Genomic DNA, 21,151 nt, shown 5'->3' with positions numbered 1-21,151 from the left:
CAAGTAAGTGCTGTGACTACTTTTCTGAAGAAATTTTGAATAGGGAATTTAGGTAGAAATACACTGGGTGACTGACATGGCACCATTATATTCATATAACAGGGCCTAGTATCAATCCAGGCCAAAGTGAATGATGGTAATAATGCATGTTGCTGATATACTGATATACTGATTATAATTGTGGCCAGGTTGGTTCAGTGGTAGAGCATGTACCTTAAGGTTTATTCCTCGACGCAATGGTCCAAGGTTTGACTCTAACCTGTGACGATTTCTTGCATGTCATCAAAAGAAAAATATAAGAGAATTATGATTGGTGGTTTGCTGTGCAACAAACCAGTTTAAATGACGTTATAGCATACACAAACTGCTGATGTAGAATAGTATTACGTTTCCAGCATCGTGGCTCCGAACCGTAATGTTAGGTGGGACGGACCCCTTTCTTTATGCTAACTTTATTAGCTTTAGCCTGGCTGAGAGCAGCTTTCTGTGGTGAGAAATGGCCTGGAAATGTCGTGATTACATTGAATTAATCAGGCGATGTAAGTCGAGTGCAGATTTGAGTCGCGCATGCGTCACATTGCGACAAGTGAAGATGTGAGTTGCGCATTTGTAACAAGTAGCATACAAGATGCTAACGAGACTTCTGTAAATGAACCTACTTAACAAAGTTGGTTCACTGCTGGCTATAAGTTAGCATTTAACACAACGAAGGTTGTCAGTTGAGTGGTGTTTTGAGCTAACCTTAGCAACCAAACAATCATAGATAGCTAAAACGGTTTTGAAATGACTGGTAGCTTAGCTACAAGCTAGCAATTAAACACAACAAAGGCTGGAATGGCGTTAGCTGTAAAACAATCATAGCTAAAAAAAAAAATTGAAATGATTTCCATCTTCTGTTATTGTTTGTAATTAGAAAAGTTTATTATTTCATGTATTTAACAAATCTCAGTAGCCTATGACATGTTATGCTGTAAACCGTTTGGATCTGAGCATGCTCTACTCACATCTGCACTTGACTTACATCGGGGAGTGACAATCGCAACGTCCTGCGATGGGACTATTGCGCATGCGCACGTTGCACACAGCTCACTAGAAGTAGGTGGCACAGTGAAATAATAGTTCCACAAGGGGGCAGCAATGCACCATCATGGATGATGGCTGCCGTAAAACCGAACAATACAGGAATTGAATATGGTTGGTGCTAACAGTAAAACGATACATTTTCATATGAAAAGTAACTTGAGGATGTATCCTTCTGGAATTATTTTTGGAAAGTCCCCAAAAAGTCACTTATGTTCCAGGCCGGTTTACAAATCTTCTGGAAGGGCTCACACAGAAGCACTCTTTGGAAAGGCCCGGATGTTAGCTAGCATGGTAAACAAACAGAATGATGCTAGCTTGTAGCGATGCGAACGTGACGGAGAAGTGATTCATGGATTTATCATACAAAGACACTGTACTTCCAGGTTGGAGTGGATGAAGACACATCTAAAAGGCCTACGTTGCATGGAGGACCTCGTAGAAATGGCGAATTTCCCTTCTAGCTAACAAAAAAAGTAAGTGTTTACACTATATTGACCTGGGGATATTGAATGTGACGTCAAACGTGTAGGCTAATTTGTTGTCGTATGACAGTTTCTACCTCGGCCTCAGCTGACGTCACAGCCAGGGATATGAACAGTTAGTGATGGATGGAACAACCATAACACAGCAAACACACATACACAGATATACACATAACACAAACATAAGAATAAAAATCACTCACAGAAATGCAATGACCATGATAAGGTAAGATACTATGGTAGACTGTGTGCAATGGTGATTGAGTGAACAGTGCAAGGATTGAACAGTGCAGTAGATCATGACTAAATATTAACTATGACTATTTCATATAACATATTACATATATACAATTACATTTGAATGGCCATGCAATCACAATCTACACTCTGCCACTGTGTGCGAGTCTTGAACTGAACAATTGGAATCAGCAGTGATTTCTAATTTTCACTATTTCCACCTGTTCAGATCGATAAACGTCAGCTGGTTCTTCATCCTCATTTTGAAATAGAAGTATGCAGGTGGATGTCATTTTTACTAGGAACTCAAACACTTGCATTTAAACAAGCAAACACACACACACACACACACACACACCAGATAGCCTACTGGTACTGTTCTATAAGTTCATCTTTATGACTACAGTGAGAGAGAGAGACTGCCAGTCACACTGAGTGGTTGGCCCTTGGTTTGCACATCTCCGCTTTGAATGTAAAACACATGTTAATGTGTGGGTGGGAGTCAAGAGAAAGAGCAGAGGGTATCCATGTCTCAATATGAAAACGCCCAGTCTGTCCATCTGCAGGAACATTTAATAAGAATTGCACACCAGCAGATCTTTTTTCCATCATCTCTTTCTCTCGCTCCGGCTTCATGCGCTCTTATCTTTGATCTCAGAGTTCAGGTTCTTTTCTATGCAAATGAAGTTTGCTGGAAATTGAAAAAAGTGTGTTTCAGTGGCGTTTTGAACGTTTGCGCCTGTGTAGTGTTTTGCTTTTCACTGTACCTTCTGTATTTGTTTAGGCGTGTAAATGTTTGCTCTATGAACTCTACTATCTGTCATAATGGTGTAAGATTTCTCCTGTTTTTTATGCCATGTATGTTCCAACCACATGTGTTTGTTTGAGAGACGTGTTATTGTAGGGGTTGAATGTGCGCGAGCGGGCCAAGTGCGTGGCAGCCCCCTGGCCTCGGTGCTCTGGTGTGTGTCTCAGGGTTCTGCAGTGGGTTTATGATGTCTGGCGAAGAGTGTGGAGAATGCAGATGGCAGGAGTGAGAGAGAGAAAAGGAGGAGGGACGGAGGGAGAGGTGTGTGGTTGCATTAATATGGTCTGCAATTCTCGTTAGCTCTAATCAGGGGCTTCCTGTAGCAAGAGGAGCATGAGTTCACCTTCCCAAGTACCTCAGAACCACACACACATACACACAGACACGTACATGCACACTTTCAGAAAACATAATACACAACAGTAGGGCGCTCACAAGCACAAATGCGCACTCCGCTTCAATCCGATTGCCTCCCATCTCTCATTACTCTCGCTGAATACTGTAGCTCTGTCTCTGCCCCCTCACTCTGACCATGTATCCCTCTCTGTTTGTTTGGCTCCTCATGCGCTAAAACTGTCCATAAAATAAGTTGGAAGGAACTGCAAGCAACTGAAAGTGGAGCTTTTTCCACTCTCGGGGTGACTTACCATATGTTGAGAGTCACGTGAGACCACAGCGAAGAGTTCACTCTCCCTCAGAAAGGCCTTCGTCCCAATGTGAACTCTGAGGGGTCGTGAACTTGAGCTGGCGTGCGGAGGAACTGGCACTCAGGGTGGAGAGTGACAAAGACTGACTAGTTGGCACAAAGGTAGCCCAGATGACATCCTGGAATGTGTAACGCAGTGACGCACTCGTGAGCAGTAAATCATGCATTGACATTGGCATATTGCAGAAAAAAAGTACCTAAGCCTGACAGGAATCAAGTCATCTGCATTCGCGCAAAGCATGTTATAACATCTGTGACCGTTTAGCAGCTCGGAGCTTGTGTGGCCACGATGGCATGTGGAATCTTTTGGGCAATATGTTGACCACAGAAACAATAGAAAGGAGATTCCACAATGAAAATGTCATAAGTGCCCTCGCCCCTTTTCCTCTCCCTCCTCCCATCCCTTCCTCTCCTTTCTCCCTACTTTAAAAGAGCCCCAGGGTAAGATAAATTAATGTATTTAAGATGTGGAAATCAGATATTGAAATCTTTGCCCTCACCATCCCCTCCTCTTCCCCTGCTTTTCCCCAAACTCCCAGCCTACTTTACCCCCCTTCTCCCTGCACTGCTGCTCTCTTTAATAGAGTTTAATAGTGCACAGGGAGACAGTGTGATAGATAGACTGAGAAAAACTGAAGCGATTTGGTTCACTTTTTTTTCACAGTGCACATTTGGTGTCAAATCTTTTTTTCTTTTCTTTTTTTTTACTGTGCCCTGGGCTTTGCAATTGATAGCCTCCTTTAAAAACTCAACCACCACCACCCTCCTCCTTCTCCTCTTCTTCCCTCCACACCTTCCCACCCCACTGAACCCTGGCCAACCACAGCTGCCTGACCAGATGTGAAAGAGAAAGAAGGAGAGGTGGACAGGGAGAGGCCACCTCCTGCTGGGAACGAGGATTGAAACAGAGAAACAGAGAGAGTGGAGAAGCGGAGAAAAGGAGGGAGGAGGGGAAGTTTCTAAGAGGAGAGAGGAGATAGAGAGAATGGGAAAGATGAAATAACAAAGCTGGTAATCAAACGTGAAAGAGCAAGCATAAAACATAAAGTATTCCTCTTTAGAAATTTCCTGGCCTTGTCATCAAAGACCACCTACCCAGACAAGCCTTAGTGTGGTCAGTCTTCAAAAATGGCTGCACTCATTATTTCTGCAGTCTCACGCCAATTTTCACGCTTTTAATCATCTCTGAAAACCCAAATCAGAAAAAACCTTCAAAACAGAACAGTCTACAGGTTAGTGGAGTCCGCATGTATCCAGGCTTCTCCATGGGCAGAGCTGATTTATGTAGCAGCTCAGCACTCTAAGCCCTAAGTCCACGCTCACACCGTACTCCTGGGGGCTGTCTGATTAGAGATGGGGGGGAGAGAAACCATGCTCTCACACACCCCACCATTTGGTTTTCATTACACACATGTATGCGCACACCCAGAACACACACACACACCCTCACACTTGCACGCTTTAGCAGGCACACACAAAAAGATGCAGATGCAGACTTGTGCAATTCCAAAGATGAAGTGCCATCCATTCCTACTGCATGTGTGTGTGTGTGTGTGTGTGTGTGTGTGTGTGTGTGTGTGTGTGTGTGGAAATTGGGCACTGGCAGTTGTAGCACTGGATGAAAGGAGCAAAAGCAAAATGAAGGAGAAGAAATGCAAAAAAAAAGAAGAGCAATACTTTTAGGAAAAAAAATGCAACACACTCCTTAAACAATATTTAGGATGCATGTTTAACTTAACAGTGTTGTCCTGATTTTCTTGATTCTGCATGACAGGTAACACGCTCAAATCCACTTAGAACTCCACATCTCCTTTTGTATTTATAGCACTGCGATCAGTCCAATTAAAACAATACAAAATGTAGGCTGAATTATCTTTATTTACCTACATGCCCTGCCTCAGATGGGCACACAGTTTGGAAGGCGCCATCAAACTGGTGGTGTCAAATCCTGAACCCAATTTTGTGCATTTTCACACACACTGCTACAGGATGGTACCCCATGCTGTTTTAACACAAGTGTTAATATGTGAGGACTGTAAACACTCGGCTATAATCACAGACCACAGCATGTAGTCGCTTTGACCGCAATGAGATGAGGAGATACATGTGTTTATAGGTAGAAATGAGAGAGCCTGAGGGGCGCAAGGCTAATTTACAACACAGAATTTGAACAGCTGACCATTGTATGACAACGGAGACAGGGCTTGCGTGTGATCCACTAAAGTCTCCGTTGTGTTCTAAATCATGGGCCCTTTGCAACCTGTCAGTAAAGCCTTGTTAACAATCGGTTTGTCAAGCACCCCGACTGTCTCCCTTCAGCATGGTCTTTGGATGCAATCAGTCTGATGTCTCCTCAGAGTTCTCACCTTGCTGCAAATCCCCCCCCCCCCACCGACTCTTCCGGTCCTTGCTCCTCACCCCAAGTGACATCAGACTCCAGCAATGGGCGGAAACACGTGCTAAAAATGAAACACGTAGCCTCACAGCGATGTGCCCCTCACCAGGTCAGTGACACGACACTGGAGTGCTGATGGGTTAACCAGATGCACACACAGACAAACACACCCATAGATACCAATAACACATTATGTTACAGTTTACAATAACGACAACATGTCACATGTCCGGCTGAACATGGTGGCAAAGAGGGAGGACAGATCCATAAAGTAAAATAAGATCACTACAAGGTAGAATCTTTTGTGGGATGGAAGATATTAGATTTCATTTAGAATTTGTCATATAAGTTTCTTGTTTAATGTTTTTATGCGTATTTATGTAATGTTTTGATAATAATAATTCAAGTATTCTAATTTAATGGATTTATTAGTATCATTGTCATTAGATTAGCCTACATATTAATCTTATTTTACATGGGGGAGAGAGGAGAGGGCACCCTGAGAGGGTCTTGATGAGTGAAAAACACCATATTTAATTTAACAACTTTGAACAACCTATTTCATTGATGTTATCAATGTAGATAATGTGGAATAATTAAAGTCTATAAGAAGCAAGTCCCAAGACTTTCACTAAGTTATTTAATAAAAAATAATAATAAAATAAAAAAATTAAAAATTGTCTTAGCAGGGACATTTTTTTGGGATATTTTAGGCCTTTTACTTCCGCAGGACAGCTGAAGACATGGAAGTGGAGGGGGGGGGGGGGGGGATGACATGCAGCAAAAGCCACTGCAAAGGCCACTGCGTCAAGGAGTAAATCTCTATATACTTGTGTGCCTGCTCTACCAACTGTGCTAACCCAGCCACTAGCAGTTTTTATTTTTTTAAAGAAACACACACTTCTGTCAGTGAATCCTGCACTGATGCACTTACTGGTGTGGCTGCCTTTATGACTAAGAATGTGTTTATGTAAAAAAAGAAAAAGAAGCACCTGTTAGGAGGCTGCCGTCCTTTCAGCCGTGCTCCCTAGTGATCACTCTCAAGTGTTAAAAGAACAATGAGGTGGAAAGAAGTGGATGAGAGGATTCTGCAGGGGACGTATTGGAGACAGATCAGGCTAGTTCTCCAAGGGGGTGTCTCTGTCTGACAGGAAGTGTAGGTCAGAGTGTGTGTGTGTGTGTGTGTGTGTGTGTGTGTGTGTGTGTGTGTGTGTCTGTGTGTGTGTGTGTCTGTGTCTGTGTGTCTGTGTGTGTGTGTGTGTGTGTGTGTGTGTGTGTGTGTGTGTGGGGTGTGTGTGTGTGTGTGCCAGGTCCTCAGCAGCAGGTCAGGGCTGTACAGCCAGCAGGAAATGACCCAGAACATGCACATGAAGATTTAACCCCATGTGCACCGTGTCCTCTTCTCATCTTCTCTGGACGATATCCATCATGAGGGATTTTTTGCAGGTCCTAGAACATAACATTCCTAGAACTTTTTTTTCCTCGTGGTTACCGACTGGGCCAATTTGGGCATTTTTAAGTAACTCTTTCAGCTCCTACTTCAGGGCAGGGTCTTTTCACTGTTCCGTTTTCCGCATAGGAACCTAGGTCAGCGAGGGTCGGGTTTTTGATACAGAGAGACCAACAACAGGACAATTTGAACAATTTTCACCATCTTATGCATCACTAAATTCCTGTTGAGAATGTTTTAGGTGAGAAATGAACTGTTTGGATTTTGAATATAGGCCAAAAAAAGTAGGCGAAAGTCGTTGCCGAATTGACAATTGGCTTTAAAGTTTTTGGCGTTGAGAAGCTCCATAAAGTGACGCGATAGCCAGCTAGCGCCTGCCGGGGCCGCTAGCTCGTCGCTCGGCCAGTCCCGCTCGGAGACCCGGCTGTAAGCTGGAGGTCTCTCAGACCGCTCTCGTAAATAAGAGGCTTTTATTTCGCCGTTGACGGCTCATTTGGTTACATATCACACATGTCCGTCATAAGATCAGCAGGAACCTGTGGTTAGATGGCTTTTTGGAGTTAAACTTCACAAGCTGGGCAGCCGTTTTGCGCACGCACACGCACACACGCACGCACACACACACACACACACACACACACACACACACACACACACACACACACACACACACACACACACACACACACACACTGCCACAGCAGTCAGAGGTGGGGGATAGAGAGACTTGTTTCTCTTCTGGAGACTCCCGGGTCAAAACAGACAAAGATTTGACATTTTTGTCCGTTTTTCAGACTTTTGGTTTTGGTTTTCACTAACACCACCTTACTACCAATAGTACTTTTTGGAATTCATGGTCAATGACCCTCATTTATATAGAATTACACCTAATATTTGAGCAGAAAAAAAGCAGAAATTATGAATTTTTTTGACTTATAGTTAAGAACGTACAGATGAGTTTCATCAGGAATGAAAGTGATCAGTATTTGCAAAGAGCGTTGTATGGAATCCAATCCATTTTTTGTGGTAATTTGGTTAAAAAGAAACCCATATTTCGGATATAGACATTTTTCAAAGGGGTCAAATTTGACCCGAGGACAACAGGAGGGTCAAGTATTTAGTTCATATTTTTTTTTTGTGTATTTGTTTTCTGATTTTAAAGCTATAAAGACCGTTGCCGTGCTTGTGTCTCTCCCTTACCCCTCCTACCAGTTCCTATGTCCACTTGGCCTGTGTGAATGCAAATGGAAGAACTGTTTAGAAGTGGACTGGTCCTGGAACTACATTCCTGGAACTACTTGGTTGGAAAGAGGCTTTAAACTGTCATTTTAGTAGCAGATTGTCTCTGTATCATTATCAAAAGTAAGCATTTCAGTACCTTTTTTTTGACAGTTATGAAAGCTATTTCAATCAATAATAACCAAATCATGGCTGCATGATTACATCATTCTTGGAGGTGGATGAAGTAACAAAGTGTATACGTGATCGTCTAAATACACGTAAGAATATTTGGGATACTTGAGCGGAGGTGCTCTAAATTTAGCTTCCCCTTGACTTGCCCTCGCCCCCTCCCAACACTTCTGCCTTCCAGTCTGAAACAATGGACCCCCTATGTCCCTCCCCCATCCTCCCCACACCCAACACACACACACACACTCCTTGTGTCATTATTGGATGTGCTACCTCTCCCTATTTGTGTGTATGTGTGTGTGTGCTAGGGGGGTCCATCTGGCCTCTGGAGTCCCATAAGGAAGAGCCGAATGTTTTGCGGCTCCTGTGCTCGCCGTTTTCGTGGCTATAGGGACACTCTTCCTCGGTGGACAGGATGTGACTCTCAGGGGCGTAAGAATTCTCAGACAGTGGACCCTGCCTGACGTGATGGGGGCAAAAAATATTCCATTAGAACCGACGTGTGTGTGTGTGTGACATTTTCGGACAAGATATCTCTGCCTGTTGGCAGACACGTTTACATCACTCTGATTGACCCATTAACTCATCAGGTTATGTAAGCAGCATTCTGAATGTCCAAAGAGACTGCGTCAGCTCCGTGAGCCTATCTGTGCGTCTTCATCCTGCTGCCACTCTGTAAGGGCATGGCTGTCTACAGTAGCACACAAACAGGAGTTGATGGGGTGATCTAAGGTTCATCCTGTTTTGGTGTGCGGCTGCAACCTTGAAACATGTCATTTTCCTGGAGTGTCTTGGTAAAAACAGATGGTTGTTGTTATCATCGGGGTTTGTGAGGAAGCCTCATTGGCAGCTCATTAGTTCATCCTTTCTTTCCTCTTTTCTCATGTCCTCACCCCCTCGGCTGATATTGCAACAGTTTTCCCCTTGTGTTTCCCCATCAAATGAATAGTTAATTTGCTTTTGTGGAGAAAGTTAGATGAGATCATTGATACCACTCTCGTGTCTTGCACTTTTTTACTGCAAGATTAAAGGGAGTAGAGCTTGGATGTTAAACAAGAGCGTATTCATTATGTTACCTACTAGTGTTAAACAAAGCAAATACAGGCTACTCCTTTTTGCATTTACTTTGTTTACTTTAAGTTTTTATTTGTGTATTCCTCCTGAAAGGGACTTTATTTCATTGTTGGATTGATAGCCTACATCTGGCTTCAGGTTGCACTACAAATTCATTTGACTTGAACAGTGCAGTGTTAAACAATTTTAATGAATAGAGATTTAAAAAGTCATTGACATTTGTTTTGTGTAAATTGTTTATAATTGAGCGATGGGAAAATAATCGCTGATTGAGAAATGAATCGTTAGATTAATTGTTTAAAAAATATTATTTGGATGGCCGTAGTCAGACACATTATATACTTAATAATAATATATATATTATATATATAATAGTGTGTGTGTGTGTGTGTGTGTGTGTGTGTGTGTGTAAATAAATGTGTTTACGTGTGTGTGTGTGTGTTATATATATATATGTATATACATGTATACAGTATACTGTATATATATATATGTGTATACATGTGTGTATATATATATATAATATATATAAAAATTCAATTCATTTTATTTTGCCTTGTTCCAGCTCTTTGTGATGATCTTTCGTATCATATTCTATTATATTGAATAGCATATATGTCTCTATGGGATTGCCTTTTTCCATCTGCGAAACATCTTCAGGCTTCGCCCTGCTTTAACACACAGAAGTGTTAATCAATATTTTGGTCACATCACACATTGACTACTGCACTGTGATCCTGGCAGACATCCCCATCATCCAGAACTCTGCAGCACAGATCATTACACGTTCAAATTCCACTGAGCATGTCACACCCCTGCTGATTCAGTTACTTTGGCTCCCTGTGTCACAATGCATTAACTTCTTGGGAATAGTCAAGTTATTCATAATCTTTCTTTCGCTTATCTCACAGACATTCAGACCGCCTTCAGACTAGGGGTGCAACCATCCGATAATGAGATTGGATATCAGCCCCGATATTGACAAAATAGCTCCAGTTTTATTTAATTCCTCCATTGCAGCATTTTCTTCGTCATTTGTCAGCAACACGTGCGTCCCATGCTTGAAGAGTTGAGTTAACCATTAAGCAACGTGGAGCGAGCCAAAGAGTCGGCTGTGTGGAGATATGTCATGCTTGCCACGCCAACTAGTTCCTCGGCTGTTTGCAACGTCTGCAAAGTAAATGTTTCGAGGGACGGTGGTAGTACTGCAACCAACAATACTCCCAATTTAATCAAGCACATCCAAAAGCACCATGCACATTCAGTTCATTACATCTACTGTATGTTATTTTGTCTTTGTTAGGAAAGTAGTGTTTAGTGAGGAAAGTCTGGTGCCTTTAGTCTCTTCCACATGGTGGAAGGAAAGTATAAGGTGGAAGGCGTAGGCCTACAGTTTATGATTACTTGACCGGTATTGGATCGGGTGTTGGGTATTGACAGATCCACAAAGCCCAGGCATCAGTATCTGTTAGTATCGGTACTGCAATACCTGCAAAAACGCAGGTATTGCCATTCTTTTTGAATGGGGTAGTGCATTTAGGCTGCTGTGGTTTGCTGCATATTTCAACATTTTATTTTTCTACACTTTTCTTGACGTTTTTGACAATTTTATTTCAATTGTTTTGTCACTTTTTAGACTTTTTTTTTTTTAAATTATGTTTTAGTCACTTTTTTAACAATTGTCGCTTTTTCCAACTTTTTTGCTGTTTTTTTTAAAGAATGTTTTTGGTGATTTTCTTTTTCTGTGTTTTTCTGTGTTTTTTTTTAACATTTGTCACTTTTTTCAATGTTCTTTTGTCATAGTTCTGATATATAATAATATGAAGTTTTTGTAAACTGGTCAAATTTGACCCGAGGACAACAGGAGGGTTAAAACACGATGACGACAAATGAGTATTAAATCATCTTTTCTGAAGCCAAAATGTTTCCAGACGACGGACACTGCGTTTTTTTGGGGCCCAAGTTGCTCAACTGACTCAGGCTCGGCGTTTGAGTTGTCCTCCATCATGCTCACCATGCGGCTGACTGGTCCGGGCGAAGTCATGTGACTGCACACATGGTAGAATGTTTGTTTTTAAGGAGAAAGTACACCTATCAACAGGTAGAAATTATCAAAATTATCATCATGGAAAAAAAAATACGTCAATAACGGCACCAGAATTTCAATGTGGATACATTTTCGATAAATTGTCCAGCCCTACGATGAGGGCGATAAAACGAAACGCAAGCACTGAACTGCCTGCGAGTTTGTGTAATGGCGGAATGTTTCCTGCAACAACAAAGCACTCGCTATGTCTCGCTCGTTTCTTTTCTTTGCCTCTCCACTGTGAAAGAAAGCTGCTTTCAAGTACGGTCGGAAACATCGAGATCGACTGCATAAACGATCCGACGGAAATAGTAATTGTGAAATTTAAAGTCTACTTTTGCTAAATCGGGGGTTTAAAGAACACAACAGGACATCACACAAATGGGTTGTTTCATTGGTGCCCACCTCCCCCCCCCCACGCGTGTGGACCACTTTTTTTTGTCTGAAAGCACCCTAACACCCCCTCCCACTTCCTGCAGTCTTCATCAGCAGGTCTGGCACTACCAGCCATCAACCTCAGCACAATCAGAGATGCCTGGGCCTTCTTTTATTCAAACTTTGGAACTCACTCCCCCCCCCCATATCTGCAGACTTGACAATACAAAATATACCAAAATTATGAACATCTCTTAAAACCCATCATGTTAAACTAGCTTTCTCACTTAAACTACAACAACTGCATCTCATTTCATACTGATTCTACCTTATTGCTAAGCTATGCTCTGTTGCTTATGTTTTATAACAGAAGTTATGTGATGTAAGGTGGCCTTGAGTTATTATTTATAATAACTTACCCCACACAGGCATTTACTTGTTAAGGGTTTTTTTTTTTTTTTAAAGGATGCCCAACTCTGTGACTATCCTCTCCCATTCTGTCATTCCCTCTCGTTTCCTCTTTCTCTGCACTGAACAAATGCGTGCATGTGTGTCAGTGTACATCTTTCCGTGGCAGCATTCCAGTAAAACTGAGCCAGTGAGGGGTCTCTGTCTCACATCCCTCTTCAATCAAACACAAACACACACGTCCGGCCAGCCTGGCCCACGCTATCTTTCCCTGCCTCCCAGTGCCAGATGCACACACCCTGCGCTCTCCCTCTCCTCTTCTTCCAACATTCCTCCTCTGCCTCCTCTCTCTCCTCTGCTTGCTTTTCCTCCCCCTCCCCTCCGGTTCGGCACCCCTGTGCATCACATTGTCTCCCGGCTCTTCATCTTTCTCCACTTCCTGTGTCCTGCTCCTTGTGCCCCCTACACCCCCTCCTCCTTCCTACCCCGCTTCTCTGGGCTTCTCTCTCTCTCTCTCTCCTCGCGACGTGACTTTTAGCACAGACAGTGGGGCCGCTGCCAGTAAACTGGGGCAGAACTGGCCGAAGATGTGCACTCGCGCGCTTTGGTGTCCATGTACAAGGCTGACTGTGACATACGCAAGTGGACAAAGACAGATGTTGTTCAGATTTGTCTTTGCTTCTGCTCTCTCATGTACAAGCCTCAGGCAAAAGATTTTAGGTCAGCATTGTTCACTTTCTTGCAGGGATACCAATACTACTCATGCATCCTTTAACTATCTAGCTGGATAGTTACTCTGCCTTCACATAAAGGCTAGAAACAGGGAGACACCGTAAGCCTGGCTCTGTCTGAAGGTGACAACATCTGCATACCAGCACCTCCGAAGCTAACGCTAAATAACACATTATTTCTCATTTGTTTAGCCAACGTATAAAAATGGGAATATTTGGGCCAAGAAATAATCTTGCACCTAATCCCCCTCAAATCCACAATTTGTTGTTTGTAAACTTTTTGTACGGATTACCAAAAAAGACAAATTGTAAATAACTTGTGAGTTTTTTTTTTTCTTTAACCCAACTGAACACGTATGGGAGATTAGTGAGCAATGTCTTAGCCAGCACTCTCTGCCATTGTAATTAAAACTGTGAGAGAATTGTGTGTACATATTCTGTAAAGCTCCAGAGACTTGCAAAATAAATATATACAATACCGGTCAAAAACCGGACAATACCGGTCAAAAATTTCCATGCCACTCCATTCTAGACATAATACCAGCTGATCTGAGTGGGTGGCTGAGCTTTAATGCAACATCTACATTGCTCATTATCAGCAACCATTCATCCAATGTTCCAGAGGCACATTCTGTTTACTAATCTGATATCATTTTAACTTGAAAAACATTTGGAGAACCCTTTTGCAATTATGTAAGCACATAATGTAATCTGAAAACTGCTGCCCTGGTTAAAAAAACACAATGCATATGATCTCAGCTGGTATTCTGTCTATAATGGAGTGCAATGGAAATTTCTAATTGACCCCAAACTTTTGACTGGTAGTGTATGTCTATGCAAGCAATGAAGCTGTTCAGCACACTCATGGTGACCCATGTAGACACTTAATGTCTTTTTTTTTCTTTAACCCATCCTAATTTGCTTTTATTTCCAATGTGCCACCAAGCTCCATTGGACAACAACATGCTTTCAATATTTAATAAGATACCCACATAGATTTCCCACTTTGTCTTCCACATAATGCAGTTGTTTTATTTTCCAACCAAAAAAACACCACTAACAATATCAATAGCTGATGGCAATTGTGCTCAAGACTCAGCTGGGAAACGCTTTTTTTTTTGTAATGTGATCGTGGGAATGAAAGAAGGATCAGATTTGCCTGAAAAGAGCAGTAGAGAGAAAGAAAGACATAAAGAGGAGGGGAGACAAGCTGCAGCTGGTACAGGAAGTAAGGATGATGCCAGTGGAGGGCATGAGAGCAATCCACAGCGCGTTCTCACAGGAGACACCAGAGCTCAGCAACACACACACACACACACAGACACGCACGCACACCCACGTACGTGGCATAGTGAAGCGCATGATTGTCCAGACATGTTGTTGTGTGTTTGCGTGTGTGTAAGTGTGTGGGTTTTTTTTTTGTGCAAGTGTTATCAGGAGGTTGAAGATGGAGACAGAAGACGTTGGACCATCCCTCGCTCTCTGTGTTTACACTCAGTCTAAACAGCAGACCAGCCACTGAGGCTAATGGGCTCTAATCTCGAGCTGGATGACACACACATGTTGTCTTCTAAAACTTTCCAAACAGACCAGTAACCTCTCTGTGCCACATGTGCATTTACAACATACTCCCACTGTACTTGTTATACGTTTAACTGTATATAATGCAGTTGGCGCACATTGAAATTAGTTTTTTTTTTACCCACATTGGGAGCAATTTTTGGTTTGGTGCCTTGCTTAAGAATATTTTCAAAACCACGTGAGCTACAGCTTCCTCCTATATGTTGCTTGTTTTGTGTATGAAGGTTTATTGTTTAAACAGAAATGAACAGATTAACACAAGCGTTCGCTCCTGAACAGAGAAAGCGAGATGAAAAAAACAACACTCTTGCTTTTGCCACCTTTCATGGTGCTATTTAAACCCATCCACTGTGCACGCGCGCACACACACACACACACACACACACACACACACACACACACACACACACACACACACACAAAGTGAAAGTGATGAGGCACTTGGTAATTTATTACCCTTGTCAGACTGAACAGAATACTAATGGTCTGCTTTTAGGTTTTGTAACTTCATGGTAAGGTTATGAACACCTTGTTTTTAACAGCTCAGTGACTTTCTCTTTTCTGTGACACTAGGAAATGCACACACACGCATGCACATGCACGTATTTGTGCCCAGGCTCAGACTTTGTCCTGAGTGCGTCACCAAATACAATAGCGTCGACGTTCCAGCAGCCGGTGCGGCACTCTCACGTTCATGTCATACACAGAACACATCTCACTGCCAGCGCCTTCACATGAAGTACAGCTCAATAAATTAAGGGTCACACTACTTCTACAGGCATCGCAACACACAGGACCGATACTGTATGTGTTTCTTACACAAAAACACACTCTCACCTTCTGAACTGCAATTGTTTGCATGCCAACTCATTAATCTGTTCAACTTTTTCCGCTCCAGGCATGCAGTATCTCTCTACCTTTTCCCTAATAGATAGAGAGATCATTACTTCTAATGGTGTGTGTGTGTGTGTGTGTGTGTGTGTGTGTGTGTGTGTGTGTGTGTGTGTGTGTGTGTGTGTGTGTGTGTGTGGCACTCAGCCAGGATGGCCGCCAGCCTTTCTCCCCCAAGGCCATGCAACTTGTCCAGGCTTGTCTGGCCGCTGCACTCCTCTGTGCTGGATGTGCACACTTTATGATGTAAAGCCCCTGTTTGGTTTACTATATATACATATACGTATATATGATAAAAAAAAATCTTTATCGGCCATTAAAAATACCGATAGTTCGGGAAATGCCTAATCTTAGCCTGCCGATATATCGGATACACATTCTTTAATATTTCATTTGCATGTGTCTGATAAAGTATGTGCAGTGGCAGAATAACTTTGCATTGTGTGAGCTGAGAGGAACAGGATGGGTGGATTTGTCAGAGCAGGTGCCCACATGTTAGTCAATCTGCTGGCAGGAAATTGCACTGGCATACACACAAACCCACACTTTGCCCACAATATACACCCAATTTGTCACCCGCGTCCCTTCAGCAGCTGAAGCAATACTTCCTCCTTGTACTTCTCTTGACACTGCTCTGCTTCTCACACCGTCCTCAGCTCTCTTGAAATATGATTTTCATCTTTGTGACATCGCAAAACCACCCAGCACCATTTTAGTCCTCTTAATCCCTCACAACACACTAACCCTCCTGTTGTCCTCGAGGTCAAATTGACCCGTTTACAAAAGAATTATTTTGGGCCTTTCCACTTTCATTTTATCAGAACTATGACCAAAGAATGTTGTAAAAAGCTTCAAAAATGCAGGAAAAATTCAACAAAAACATTTCTTTTTTTAAACGCTGAAATAAGTGACCAAACTAAATCGGAAAAATCGCCAAAGGCTTACAAAAACTTTAAAAAAAGAAGTGATAAAAAAACTTGGTAAATGTGAGAAAAAAACTTTTTAAACCAAACTACAAAAACATAATAAAAGTGACAAAACAATTGGGGGAAAAAATCTACAAAAACATTGACAAATGTGTAGGAAAAAAAACTTCAAATTGTAAAAATTTCGGCCCAGAAAAACACAAAGTTGCAGGTCGATGGGAAGACAACACAAGGGTTAAGTCACCATTCATTTACAGTTGACTCCACTTTGACTTTATGTCAAATTAAAAACTGTACAAGCCCTTTTTATACACAATTGAATCATTCTTTTAAAGTTGTGTCTGCCAACAAAGATACACCAGCACTTCCTTCAATGAGAGGCCATCACATATTATATTCATGTGACCTTTAAGCAGGCATGATAAAGTTGAAGTTTCTACTTTAAAGTAAGACTCTGTACATTTTGAACAGCGGCAACACGTGAAAGTGACCAGAGGGTGTCACATTGAATTTCCCTTTGAATTCCCCAAGATTCTCTTCCATCGCTTGCTTTAAAGACATCATTGTCTGTGACCATGCTTAAATGTTGTGTTTCAGGAACACCAGGGAACTGACAGTCATGCTGCGTTCCAGGCAACCCGTAACTCAACCTTCTACCCGTGAAAGTGCCCTGGAACGGCAGTCAAACCCGTAACTTACTACTCGTGAACTCGTACCAGATCGTTGTACTCCCAGTTACAGTTTTGACGTCACACACACACATAAATAACAGTGGTGACCCCTATCGATTCTGTATAGACGCCAGTGATTAACATTGAGAAATGGAAATAAATAGACCTAAATAGGCAATGTAAAGTAATTTAGCACATTGTAATCAAAACAATACACATACAATTGTGTACTACTACAGGTTATGTTTGTTAAATGAAGCCCAAAATATGTCGCTGACTAGAAATCGCAAGATCGTTAGTATCCGCTAACGCTAGCTAATGTCAACGGTAGGTAGCCGCTTGCTAGCTAACGCTAACGCTAGCTAAAAGGGTTTGTGGTGACTTGCCTGGAACGCTACTAAGTCGTGAGTCCTTACTTGAAATCGTAACTTACTGGCTAAAATCTGTGTCTGGAACGCAGCATCAGTTACAAAGAAGCCTCTTACTAACCTCAGCTAAAATTAGCCGCCATAAGCTACTAGTCATACCAGGCCAAGTAGGAGGCTGTAGGAGCAAGACTCAGAAGAGTATAGCGACTAGAACAACGGAGCATTGCTCATTACCTAAAACTACATCAATTAACTCGGCATTTCCGCCCACACACAGTGCTTATAGTTTCAGAATCTATCAGCTTATTGTTTTTGGTTTTCCAGCTACCATAACTTTCATTTCCAGCCACAGAAGGCAACTGTGACTCAGCAAAGCAGCTCTCAACTGTTAGTTTGTAAAATGTGTTAATCAATTTGTTGTTGCTTATTTGAAAAATGATATTGTCTCACTTGAACATGTTGTCGGTGGAGGCTAGCGGTAAGGGGTGTGCAAAAAAATCAGTTCACATTTGTATCGCGATTCAAGCTCTACAGATTCAAGATCGATTCATAATTTTTTTTTCATTGTTTTTTTTCCATTTTGTAGTGGGAAAGGTAACTACGTTTACATACTGTGAACCGTTTCTTTAATTGAGAATCGTTTTTGAATCAAAAATTAAATCTTGAGCCTAAAAACCGATATTGATTCGTGACATTTTTTGAATCATGCACCACTACTACAATAAGGAAAACTGTTCAAACTGTTTTTATTGTTTTGGAAGCACATGCTGCTACATGTATTGCACCTTATCCCTTGGGAAAAAAACTGGGAAAACACTTTATTCTACGAGGCTTTTTAACCCTTGTATTGTCTTCACTTTTAAGACCCTCTTGTATCCCTTGGGTCAAATTGACCCGGGACTTATATGGGGTTTTAAAATTAATAAATAAATAAAATTTTACTTCACAATCTATTATCAAATATTGTTTTTATCTCAATTTCAAACAATTGAGATAACATATATATGTTTAGGGAATTCAATCAGTCTCTACTAGAACACAATTAAAAATGGAAGTGTCATTCGTTTTTGGTCATAAGGTTATAATTCATGTTACAAATCCACTATGGAAAAAACATCAGTGGTCATATCCAGAATAATTTTCTGAATTGAGTCAGGATTACATGTTTATCACAGAAAATAAGGTAAGGCCATTGATTTTCAGGTAGAAAAAAATGTAACTTGTACCATTTTTCTTCTTTTAAAAATATAAAATGGGTCAATTTGACCCAAATACCATACAAGGGTTAAGTGGGCTTTATAAGTTTTTTTGTTCTAAAGACATCCAAGCACAGGTTTTATGGTTGCTTTTGTCTTCACATCTACCCCAGCAGGTGAACTAGGTTGGATATGAGGGCAAAGTGATAACTCTGACACATTACCTAACAATATGCATACTTGGCTGTACAGCTCAGCTGCATTAGATCTCCACATTTTTCAACTTGTCAAAAGCAGAACTAGCCATAACACCAGAGTATCACCAGGGAGTAAGGCTGGGAAACAAATTCACAGAAAGAGGGAGAGGGAGCGAGTACCATATGTGGGTGAGAAACATGTTCTCATACAGGCTGTTTTTCTTTTGTTTCAGCTGCGCGGCCCCACCTTAAATGAGGACAGGGAGCAAGGGAGCACACTGGACAGCGGAGACGAGGGGAGAGGTAGATGGGAATTCATTGAAGAATTGGGCATAATGTGCTCTGGGCAGTCCCCGAACCAGCTGTTTTCCATTCGGTGGGAGTACAAGCAGTGAAATGTAGCTGGGGTGGGATAGACAGGCAAACAAAGAAGTGTAGAAGAAGAGGGGCAAGACTGTAAAACATGGTGTGAGACACAACGTGTAAAGGTCACGAAGATGGCCGTTCAAGTGGCCTGGTGTGTCCTTTTCTTTCTCTCCATGTGTTCTTTTGTCTCAGACAAACTAAATAGAACAGTAGGCTCCAAAAGACAAAAGACTCCCTTTAAAGGAATGAGACTTGTTTTTAGATGTATTAGTGTTTGCTTTTGTTGATAACCTGCATCTTTTTACCCTTATTAAATCCTCCACACTGTGTATGATACACAAAACCTCCTCTCTTCGGCCCTCTCATCCCCAACCTAGTAAAAATTCGAGTTGTGCTCTCATGCATTGAGCAGGAAGCCATTTACACTAGTTGATGCTGTACAACACATACGGGCGAAGTTCTAATTGTCTACATCTATTAATGTACATTTTTGTGTTACTGTAATTCATATTCAACATGAATCAGTAACTGAAACTTCTTTTTTAATGTTAAAAGTTTGTGACCTTTTCACATGTGACTTATGGTTTCCTTTTTTCAAATGGGGACTTAATAACGAAAGTGGCGTCAGGAGCCTGTAGAGATCTTTCTCTATGCTTTCTGGAATTGAAGAGTCAGGGAAATCCAGAAAAAGGACTCTACGCTGGAATTTTTTTATTTTTTTAAAGAAGACTTTTGTTTTATCCTTCTCCTTGTTTTCTGTCTGTTGGCTGTAACAAACATGGCCAGAGCTTCAAATAATGAGGTAAACAAATGTAAAAGAAATTCCTGTGAGACAAAACGACTGGTTTTAACAGTTTGTTCTAGTCCTGGCCCAGAATGACGTCCCACGGGGCCGGTTGGCAGGTTGGGATGGTGATTGGGTTAAACAGACACAGGACTTTCACTTAGGAGGCCAGGGTTTTAGTCTGTGACGCAATGACGTCTGTGACATCACGTAGTTATTGGATGTGAAGCGGTGTGGGGAAACAGGGTTGATACAGTCCCACTATATAATAATGATAATATTAAAAACATATTTTATTTATGGAGCGCCTTACATGGATTAGCCACCTCATCTGTGGATGCCTTTTATTCCTATTAAAAAAGGTCTCACCGAGCATACATCCTGAAAAGTTCATTGCACTATCCCAGAGCAAAACAGACATCAGACACCTCAGACCTTCGCCATGTAATATATAATGCTCCTGAGTGGCAGAGAGGCAAGAGGGCAAGGTGTAGGCAGGCCTGCTGCCAGAAGAAGTCCTCGTCTCAGTATGAGCAGTGGGCACTAAGGTTTTTTGACGGCAGCCCCTGAAATGAAAATACTAGTGCAGTGCCGTTCAAAACATTCCTATTTGGAACGGGCTGATTGCTTGGCCTTGCAATACACCTGCTAAGACACAGTTGTGTTCCCTAACAATTCTCAGAGATTGCAAAAGTACTCACTTCCCGTATTCAAGTAGACGTACAGATAATAGTGTTAAAAAATACTCTGGTAAAAGTAGAAGTACTGATTTAACTTCATTACTCAAGTAAAAGTAACAAAATAGAGGCTTGGAAATGTACTTAAATTATAAAAGTAAAAGTAGCCTTGCGAATGACAAAGCTCCCTGGACCAGACACATGTTACTAGAAAGCATGCTGAGAAACTACAGTGGACATGGAAAAAAA

The 21,151-nt window shown here is 41.7% G+C and overlaps 1 long non-coding RNA gene across 1 annotated transcript; it reads left to right on the top strand.

Moving 5' to 3' along the window:
• The first annotated feature begins 1,124 nt into the window (after positions 1–1,124).
• LOC116671890 (uncharacterized) lies at positions 1,125–19,772 on the top strand. Its single transcript, XR_004327395.1, has 3 exons — positions 1,125–1,374; positions 1,467–1,556; positions 19,309–19,772. It is a non-coding gene; the product is annotated as an uncharacterized LOC116671890 (long non-coding RNA).
• Positions 19,773–21,151: the final 1,379 nt, after the last annotated feature.

Source organism: Etheostoma spectabile, chromosome 3 (assembly GCF_008692095.1).
Source record: "Etheostoma spectabile isolate EspeVRDwgs_2016 chromosome 3, UIUC_Espe_1.0, whole genome shotgun sequence".
Taxonomy (NCBI): Eukaryota; Metazoa; Chordata; class Actinopteri; order Perciformes; family Percidae; genus Etheostoma; species Etheostoma spectabile.
The sequence above is the reverse complement of the archived record's forward strand: the minus strand, read 5'-3'. Positions and strand labels throughout refer to the sequence as shown.